We start from the raw sequence: 9,831 nt of genomic DNA, 5'->3' as shown, positions 1-9,831 counted from the left end.
CTCACTAACCGCCGGGAACGTCCTGGGGTGCTCTTGTCGGCGCCGCGGTGGTCCTGTCCGAAGCGTGCTGTGATGGGGGTGAGGGTGCTGGGCCGCCCCGCTGGCTCTGGGGACGGGTGTAAGGTGCGATGCCGATGCCCATCACTGCACCCTAACCCCCAGCCTGTGCTGGCACAGAGCGTGGCACTGCGCCGGCAAGGAGCCTGTGGCAACCCAGAGGGCAACGTCCCTCCTCTTGTTTAGGAGGGGCATTAGCCAGAGCAACCCCAAAGCCCCAAGACCCGAGTTTTGGGGGCAGAGAGCCGGGCAGGAGGGGAGCGCTCGCCAGCCCCACGCGGAGGAAGGGCATCCCCAGGGGTGAGATGGGCTGCAAGGCGGCAGCATCTCCATGATGGGGACAGTGCTGGGGAGAGTGCAGTGGGGAAGCGGGTGCCCTCCCGCCCGCAGCATCCTGGGCATCGTGACCAACAGACACCCGGCAGCGGGAAGGAGGCAGGGGACCCCAAAACGTCTTGCAGAGGTGGACAAAAGCCTGGCTGGGTTGTGCAGGAGGGTTTGGCTTTGCTGGAGGGCTCTGGGTAAGCGTGACGGGGAGGGGGCAGAGAGGCACCACCTCCTGCAAGAACAGGGGCTTTCTCTGCGCCCGCCTGACCGATCCTGAGGAAAAAAAAAAAAGAAAAAACAAGAAAAGAAAAAGAGGGAACCCCCTCCCCAGGAGAATTAGCATCCAGGATCTGTCAGTCACTGGGAGCTTTTGGTAAAAGGGGCCCCTTGTCAACCTCTGCCTTTGATGTGACTGGGACGGAGGTGCTCAATTAAAAGCCTATCAGTCTGTAAGTAAATCAACGCCTATCAGGCTTGTCACATCAAACAAACGATTATTGCACGAACCCGCCCACCCCATTAATCTGGCTGTTCCTTCTTGACAGCTCAGGGTCAGGGCACTGTAAATCCTGCACTGGATTGCAGCCACCTGGAGCAGGATTAAAGCAGCCCTGCAGCATGTGCTGCTGCACCCAATTACTCCCTGGTGGTGGGCGGCTGCGGCGAGGGGTATCTGTGGCCCCGGCAGCTGTGGGGTGCCCAGTGTGGGGTTGGGGTCCCCTCCAGAGCTGAGCTTTGCAAGGTCACGGCTGCCGATGCGGGTGGTTTGGTGGTGCCACGTGGCTGTGGCAAATGTTGGTTTGTGTTGGCACCAGGGATGCTCAGCTGCGTGGTACAGAGAGCTCAGCACCCGGCTTGTGGGTGCTCGGTACCCAGTGCCAGACCAGTACTGCCAGCACCTGTCTGGCTGCTGAGATAACATGGGAGCCGCTCCAAAGATGGCGCTCAGCGGCTCTGGGAAGTTACTGTCGATAGGGACGGTTGCACCACAGCCCCAAGTTCACACATTGAGGGTGGAGAGGCGCGGTGTCCTTAGTGAGCTGGCCCAAACCCTGCTGGGTGCTGGGCAGGTCACGTTTAAGCCTGTGGCCATCGGCAGGGATTGACCTTGGGGAGCCTCTCGGTAACTCACACAATAAAAGGAACCAATGGGTTGAGCGTTCGGGTGCTCTTTGGGTCTGGATTAGCAGCAGCGGTCCCCGGGGACACCAGGGTTTTCCCATCAGGTCACTCAAGGTGAAGATGACTTGGCAGCAACTGGGGCTCCTGCCCTCATCCACCTGGATGCACCATGTCTCCATCACTGGGGCTTCAGAGCAAATGGCTGGGCTGGTGGGGAGGAGGGTGCTGGAGCCCAGCAGTGGGTGGAAGGCAGCCGGGGCCATCGGCTCCCGAGAACAAGCAGCTCTATTCAAGGGAAGGCAGAAGCCAAACTTTCTTGAAAAGCCTCTGTGCTGCGGCAGGAGCAGCCTCGGGGCAGCTGGAGCTTGTGATTCCTGCACACAGAGGCAGAGGCTGTTTTAATAAAGGAAAAGCTGAATCTCGGATCACATGAGGGCAGTGCCATGGAGCAAAGACAGGGAGCGGAGTGAGCCCCACGGAGGCTGCAGGTCGGGTTTTGGGAAGGCTCTCAGTCCCCCTGTCCCATTGAGCGCTCTGCGGTCCCCATATGCTGGCTTTGCCCCGATGGCAGAGCCCCAGCGGGGTCTGTCTGCCTCTGGGGCTGTGGGCGGCACAAGGGCACCACCAGGACCCTCTGGACCGAGCACACATAACTGCACGTCCATACCGCTCTCATCTGCAAAACAGGACCTGCACCCCCCCGCGTGTGAGCCTGGCGGTCCCCGAGCCGGCAGGCCTTTCAGCCTTGTGCCTCGGTGGAGGGGTCTGCTCCACGCACGGGGTCCTGGACCAGCAGAGCAACCCCCGGGCAGCTGGTGACTAGAGGTCACATCCTGCAGCCGGCAGCAGGATGCTGGGCTGGGAGCTCGCTCGCGCCCCTTTCTGCCTAGGCCTACTATTAGCATCTTCCCTCTCCCGCGGAGCCTGGCGCCTTGTGATGCAGCTTGGGCTCACTCTCATGGCACGGAGCTGTCAGCCGGCTCTGCCCTGCCTGTGCCGAGGACGGACGCCGGCTCGGAGGGCTCAGGGACCCCCGCAGCGAGCATGGCCGGCCGAGCACTGTGCTGCAGTCTGGGGCAGCCTGCCTGCACGCTGCTGCCCACTTTCCCGTCAGCTCTTGGGCAGCCGCTTGCCCCACAGAGATGGGCTGGGGTTTGGGGGGTGCTCCTCGGCAGGCAGCATTGCCCCGACATGTGCGGTGCCATCGGGGCAGCATCCCAAGGGCTGACCTCCCTGCCTCAGTTTCCCCATTTGCAGCAGGGGTGCAATGGCGCTCGCTGCCCCCGGCTCCTTGGGGTTGCTGCAGCCTCACCACGCCAGGATCGGGGTGTGTCTGTGTGGGGGTGTAACCTCAGCGCTCGGAAAAGTAGCACTTTCAGCACTGGAGGAGGAGCAGGTTTTACGTGGCCCAGCAGAACGTGCGGAGAAAGCGAGGCTGCCGCGTCCATCGCTGCCGCAATGCATCCAGCCATGCCATCTGCGCAAGGAGGGGGAAGCTGGAAGGACGGGGCCGGTGCGAGCAGAGGTGACACCAAATAGGAGACAGACTTTTGCCGTGCCACGTTTCATATGGCGACACCAAATCTTTTGCTGATAAGCCGTATCGCCTCCCCACGGATAGTCATCACCCCTCACCCCTGCCCGGCGCACCCGCCCGGCGCCCTCGGCTCTCCCACGCACATCAAGCAACACCCGCTCGCCCCAGCAGATAAGCAGCACCGTGCCTGCGTCCCCGCCGTGCCCGGCTGGCTCTGCCCAGCCCTGGCCCTGCGGTGGGAGATGCTGGTGCTGGTGAGAGGGGGGAAAGAAAATCCCTTCTGTCACCCACTGCTCCCACCCAGGTGCATTTTGCGTGGGGAGAAGTGCCAGGGGTGCACAACTGGGGGGGATCTGGCCCTGCGGAGTTTATCTCCCATACATGATCAATGCCGAGTTTAAGTAAGGTTTATTGGTATCTGTAATTTAACATGACATATTTCTAACACGAATTACTCTGAGATCATCATGTGCATAAAATATGACAGGAATCTTTTAAGTGCAAGCATAGTTCTCAGTTAATTTAATAACTGAGATGGAAAATGGAATAGCATTAAATTTAGTATTTTACATAATGCTCCTACACTTCCTTCACTTGCTGCTGGCATCATTCGTTTTCCCTTCTTCCTCATTTAGAGCCCTCTCAGCACGAATTGTCCTGGAGCGCTGCCTACCCAGCCAGGCAGGGGGGTGCTGCCCCCTCGAAGGGCCACGATGAGCCCCCCAATGGCAGCCGGAGCTGCCCCCCACATCTCTCCCATCCCCTGCAAAGGTGATGGGATGCTCTGGGTGCCACCTCGCCTCTGCTCTCCGCGGATGCGGTTCTCGGTGCTCGCTGTGTGCCTGTGTGTTTGGCACCGCCTGCAGACCCCCGGTCCCGGTGATCCGAGTCCTGCGGCTGAGCCGCTTCGGCTGCCTGTTATTGCGCTCAGCTCCTTCCTGAGGGTCTCAGCAGAATGACCTGTTTCATAAGCCCCACGCTGAATAACGACACGGCCGCCCTTCACGGCTATGAAACTAAACTTGCTCTTTATTAAGAAAGCAGTTTCCGAGCTGAGCCTGCAGCCAGCATCTGGCCCCGTGCACGCAGGCACATCCAGCGATCCTATTCCAAACTCTTCCAGCTCCCCTTCCCTGTGTCCCCCCGCTCCGTGCAGGCAGCTACCAAGAGCAAAGCCCCTGGCTGCAATAGCTGCTGCTCAGCGCAGGGATAAAACCAGGCCTCGCTGCAAGGCAGTGTTGCTTTCAACACAGCAGAGCAGTTGCATGCGATGGACCTGTCAGACCGTCCACCGCCAGGACAGGGCAGGATGGTGCCGGACGGAGGTGGGGGCTCCCACCCTGGGATGGGATGCTGCCGAGCAAACAGCCTCCCGCATTGTAGGTACCAAGGCCGAAGGCAGACAAGGGGTTAATTCAAATCATGCAGGCTAATTTACCCTTCTGCTCAGATCTCCGAGGAGAAGGATGGGATATAATTGCCGGGCGAGTGAAGCCCACTTAACCTGGCGAGCCTGTCCCCACGCGGGTCTCGCTCTTGCCCTCCGCTCTCGCTCAGTGCTGATCTTGGCAGCCTCTGCTCTCATCCACGTCAGCCTCGCACAGCTCCTGCTGCCCTTTGCCCAGCCGCTGGCCCTCGCCCCAGCACGGCTGGTGGCAGAAAATCAGAGCTGACCCACTTTTACAAGGAAATCGCCCGACGGCCGTGCCCGAGCTCCCCGTCCCGCGCACGCTGGGACCCGAAACATCCGTGGTGGGACCGACCCCCCTGAGTGGGATGGGGGCCAGGGGCCGCGAAGCCCTGGGGACACCCTCACCGGGGCGGCGGTAGATGTTCCACGCCAGGTTTTGTGCTCGCCACGGGATTTGGGAGCGCAGCGGATGCCCGTGCACTGCAGAAGGGATCAATACAGCTCTTAGCCTTGTCCCTTCCTATTGAGCCTCGGTGCATGATTTAAAGGGCTCCGGTAATGTGCGCGTCGCCGCCACGAACAAGGTGTTAACACCGAGCTGCTGGAGTTATGGCTGCAAAGGAGCTGGCAGGGCCCAGGCAGGATTGGTCCCTCCGGCCCTTGTCTGCTCTGGTTCAAAGGGTTCCTGTGGCTGCGATGAAAAGAGGGTTGTTGGAGGGATTACAGCAGGGAGGGGAGGCTGGTGTTGCTGGGAACGGAGCGGGCGGATGCCCGTGCACTGCAGAAGAGATCAATACAGCTCTTAGCCTTGTCCCTTCCTATTGAGCCTCGGTGCATGTTAAAGGGCTGTCTGCTCTGGTTCAAAGGGTTCCTGTGGCTGCGATGAAAAGAGGGTTGTTGGAGGGATTACAGCAGGGAGGGGAGGCTGGTGTTGCTGGGAACGGAGCGGGCTCTTTATCGGAGAGTAGCAGAGCCTGACAGTGCTGTAACTCTCTCTTCTTAAGGAGATGAGCTTGCAATAAACCAAGGAGCACATTAGAGGTAACGAGACAAAATGGCAGGGTTTTGAAAGCCCAGCAGAAGCAATAATCCAGCCTGGAACAGAGAGACCACTCAGCTTACCTCTGCCGTTTGGAAACACTGCCGTGTTTTTGCAGCGCTGCCAGAACAGTTCTTTACTGTGACTTGGAAAGTCTCGGACGCGGGTTTCAACACCTCGCTCTCACACCACATAATGCAAAAGTTAATTCTACTTTCAGGCTGATGTCAACATTCCCCTTTATTGCCACGGCGAAATGTGAAGACTACATTAATTTGCATTTGCTGTGTGCAAGTAACGCGTTCCAGATAATCACAGTAACTCCTCAAAGGTATAGACGAGAATTTCCTGGATAATGTGCTGGATGGAAAAAGCCGATGGGATCCAGGAGAAGGAAACAGCATTGTGTGTTTTCATAACTCCACCTGGAAGCAGCGCAGCCCAGAAATACAGGCTGCAGCGCTGCAGACCTCGACTGGGCTGGCCTTCCTCGCCGCGGGGAGGGCGAAGTCGGGGGGCTGGGGTGGACGCTGGCACTCGCTTGCTGGGAGAGCATCTCCCGGGGCTCAGCTGAAGCAGGGTGTAAGAAGCAACCACGGAAAGCCGCAGGAAGGGGTATCGTCCTACCATACGACTTTTAACACCAGGCAGCCACTTCTCCATAAAACAAACAACCCATCACTAACTAGAAGCCAAACAATTATTACTTTAAGCAACGCGCTGAAAACATAGACGCTCCAGTCTGAGATAGTAACTACCCTTTGTCTACGGAGCCAAGAAATATATTGAGCCCTGGGTGCCCGCACAGAAACTCGCCTCGTGCCCCGCAGTAAATTAACTGGCCTGAACTCAGAGGATCCTCCCGCACGTGAGCGCTTCGGACAGGATATATCGGATGAGGGAATGGATTTTCCATCTTCACTGATATATCGCGTGCCCCAGATGATGGCAATGATCGCACATCACAGATAAAGGCTTCCAAGGGGCTTTGCAAACCGACAGCTGGACTCTGCGAAGCTCATGCTGAAGGTGCCGGGAGGAGAGCCACGGGGCGAGGCCGGGCTGGCCAGGGCACGGGGCTCGGTGCTGGGGCCGCGGGAGGGGACGGGGGACCCTCCGGGCCAGGACCCGTCCTGTACCCCGTCCCCAGGGGCTGCGCTGGCCACCCGCCTGGCATAAAACTGCATGCAGGGCTCCCGCAATGGCATGTGGGAGCGATGAATTAATTTCCATTTATGATCTGTTATGATGATACCCCTGAAGGATAAAAGTCTATACATAATAATCTCTCTCTTCAGCTTTGTTAACAACTTCAATTAACAGAGAGCTGTGTAATGCTTCATCAGCCGTTTGGATTACAGATGAAATTAAGCCATCATATTTATGAACTACGCAGTGAGTTCGAGGAGGACTCCACATATTTTACATTTAATAACTTGCCCTCTCATCTTATTTATAATGTTAATAATGATTTGGTGGCTGCTTTGGGGGGAAAACATAAATGACAAAGCGAGGAAGCCGAGCAGGGAGGGTAAGCAGAGCTGTGCTTTCTCAGAGCAGCGCGCCATCAATGCCCAGCCACGCACCTCCCCGCTTCAGCTCCCTTCTCTTTTATTTTTGATTAAATAGCCCTGTGAACACGGAGACTTCTGCCTTATAATTGCTTTCCACTCAGCACTTTTAAAACCCGGGCCGAAGGCTAATGATTAAATCCCATGGCGTGGACCCGTCGCACCCATCCACCAGAGCATCGGCAGCCTGCACACCGCAGCGGGCCCCGCATCCCTGGGGTGGCATCAGGTTTTGGGTGCATTTCATAGGTCCCGACCCCCAAAGGAGGATGGATGCCCCGTGCTTCAGCTGAAGGGCCAAGTGCCTTGCCAGAGAAAAAAAAATAGTAATACTGTTCCCTAAAGCAGGGATGGGCAGTGGGAGCCTGGCAGAGGGAGGGCTTCTTCTGCACACCCCGTTTCTTCCCATCCTTCCCGGCCGCCCGCGCCAGGCTGGACCCGGGCTTGCATGTTGGTTTTGGGGTGCTGCTCGCGGCCAGGGCCTCCCCGTCCGGAGCTATTATTACCACCCTTTCCGATTAACCTGCAGGCTGAAAACACGTTGCGGTGCTCCCAGTCTCTGTGTCCCAGGCACACCGAGAGGCTGAGCAAGGTTAATTAATTTGAGCAAAGACTGAAGCCTAAAAGATGGGGAGCAGCACATTGAAAGATGTCGGCTGGCAAAAATCATTAGAAGCATCTTTCAACAATCTATATACTGTTATCGATCCTGTTATAGATCATGTTCCTTTCCCCTTTTTTGCAGGATCTTCTGGATCGATACAGCAAGTGCATTGAGACTGTAGCAACACATTTAAAACCTTATAAAAGGTTATTTAGTTGCTAACAGTGCAGCAGTTTCTGCAAAGCCTGCCAAAAGGTTACAGCTTTTTGGGCATCATAAATTACAGACGACAGGGAAAAAAAGTAAGTGCGGTTTTCTTTATTGTCTCAATGATGGATGGGCTCCTGAACAAGACACAAAATACATCATATCACCTTTAATGGGACCACATTTCTGTAGCCATAACTCACAATTTTAAAATAGAAAATGGTGAAATATGGCGTTGTATATTCCACTCCTGACATATTTATGAGTCCTTCCCTTCTTATAAATACAGTGATTGCTATTTCAAAGCAGCATGTCAGGTATGAGCAGAGCACAAACAGCTGGTGCGATTGAAAAATTATAGCTAGAGTTGGACGTTTTCAAAAACTCTCTCTAGCAGCAGTAAATTTACAATGTTTGCACTAACTGTTATTAAAACCAAATCCATATCTTGGCAACAGGAGTCCAGCGCTCCGGACGAGCTGGAGTGACGGTGCCGCTGACAGCCGGGGTGAGCCCAGGGGCTGCTCCTGGGGAAGCATTAAAATGCACTTCGAGGGCCCGCGGCTCCGGCCAGGGGGTCCCGCAGGGAAAGCGCTGGAGCCAGCGCGGTGCCCGCGGTAGCTGCGCGTGCTGCTCTGCACCGTGCCGGGCACCGGCAGAGCCAAGGGGCCAAACCGGCAATGGGTGCAGACTGGTGGAGCTGAGCTTGCTGCCGGCCCCTGGCTCGCAGAGCTCTCCTGATCCCGAGCAGCGCAGAGGCCCCCAGCCACGGGCAGCTGGGGAGGGGACGTGGGCTCCTGGGCATCGTCTGCGAGGGGACAGAGCATCGTCATTCCCCTGCGCGTGCAGGCAGCTGCCTGCCCTCACGCTTCCCGCAGGCAGCAGCCGTCCCGCGCCCGAGGTGGACGTGGCGGGTGTCAGCTGCATCCCGAGAACTCAGAGCATCACGCCCCAGCTCTGGCCTCTCTCGAATTTATGCTTCAGACCGTAATGGCAGTTTAATGTTACACTAATACACGCTTCGGGTCTGGTGCCATTTCTGTATCATTATTTCCATTCATTCGGCAAGAGGGTTTTACCAGTAAATACCTTGCGGAAGAAATAATCCTGCCAAGAGCCCTCCTGAGCATCACTCACCCCTGGGAGCAGGGGGAATTCTCTGGCCTCATTTAGGCACACAAAAGGCCTCTAATTAGCTTTTTGTTTAGTCCGATTATGAATGTGAGTTTTGACCTTTCAAAGTGATTAGCTTTTGAAGCTAACTAATTTGCATAACATCAGCTTCTAAACTACATATACAATCTAGGACCAGACTTTTTTGTTTGTTGTTCGCTCCTTTTCCTTTTATTTTTAAGAGCAGCCTACAGCAAGCTGCCGGACCCTGTATTTCGGTCCCTGAGTGAGGCCCTGCTCCTGCCCGTCTGCTCAGCTCAGCTGCAGTGGGGCAGATCTCCAGCACTTCAGGAATTTGGGGGCACCCAGTTTCAGGGCACAAGGGCTTTCCCTCAGCCCTTTCCCAAAGCTCTGGCTCTGCTGCCACTGGAAAATTGCATCGCCCTGGAAGATGTCCGCCTGCGGTCCTGCTGCCATCACCAACGCGTGGCCCACCCCAGCTCCTTGGCCCCCCCCCAATTCCCCAGCAAAGCCCGGGGTCCTTCCAACTGGGAAGCTGATCCCTCTCTCCAGCCGTCCCCGGGGCACAGGAGCAGCACCGGCCCCAGCCTCCGGCACAGACATGGTCAAGGTCACTTGCAGAGGCTCGGGGAACAATGGGCTTTAACACATTCTTTGTGGCAGCTAAATTCAAAACTCTTTATCACCGATTTACATTCCTTTATCTGGGCAAAGCCCTCCAGAGGTGCATTTTATTACCCTGGATTATTAAACAAAAACTTTCTGATAATGAGGCGCTGTTGCTTTCGGAGCGGGAGCCCGGCCACCGGAGACCCGCTCCCA

This window comes from Aptenodytes forsteri, unplaced genomic scaffold (genome assembly GCF_000699145.1).
Source record: "Aptenodytes forsteri isolate BGI_AS27 unplaced genomic scaffold, ASM69914v1 Scaffold298, whole genome shotgun sequence".
NCBI classification, from domain to species: Eukaryota; Metazoa; Chordata; class Aves; order Sphenisciformes; family Spheniscidae; genus Aptenodytes; species Aptenodytes forsteri.
The sequence above is the reverse complement of the archived record's forward strand: the minus strand, read 5'-3'. Positions refer to the sequence as shown.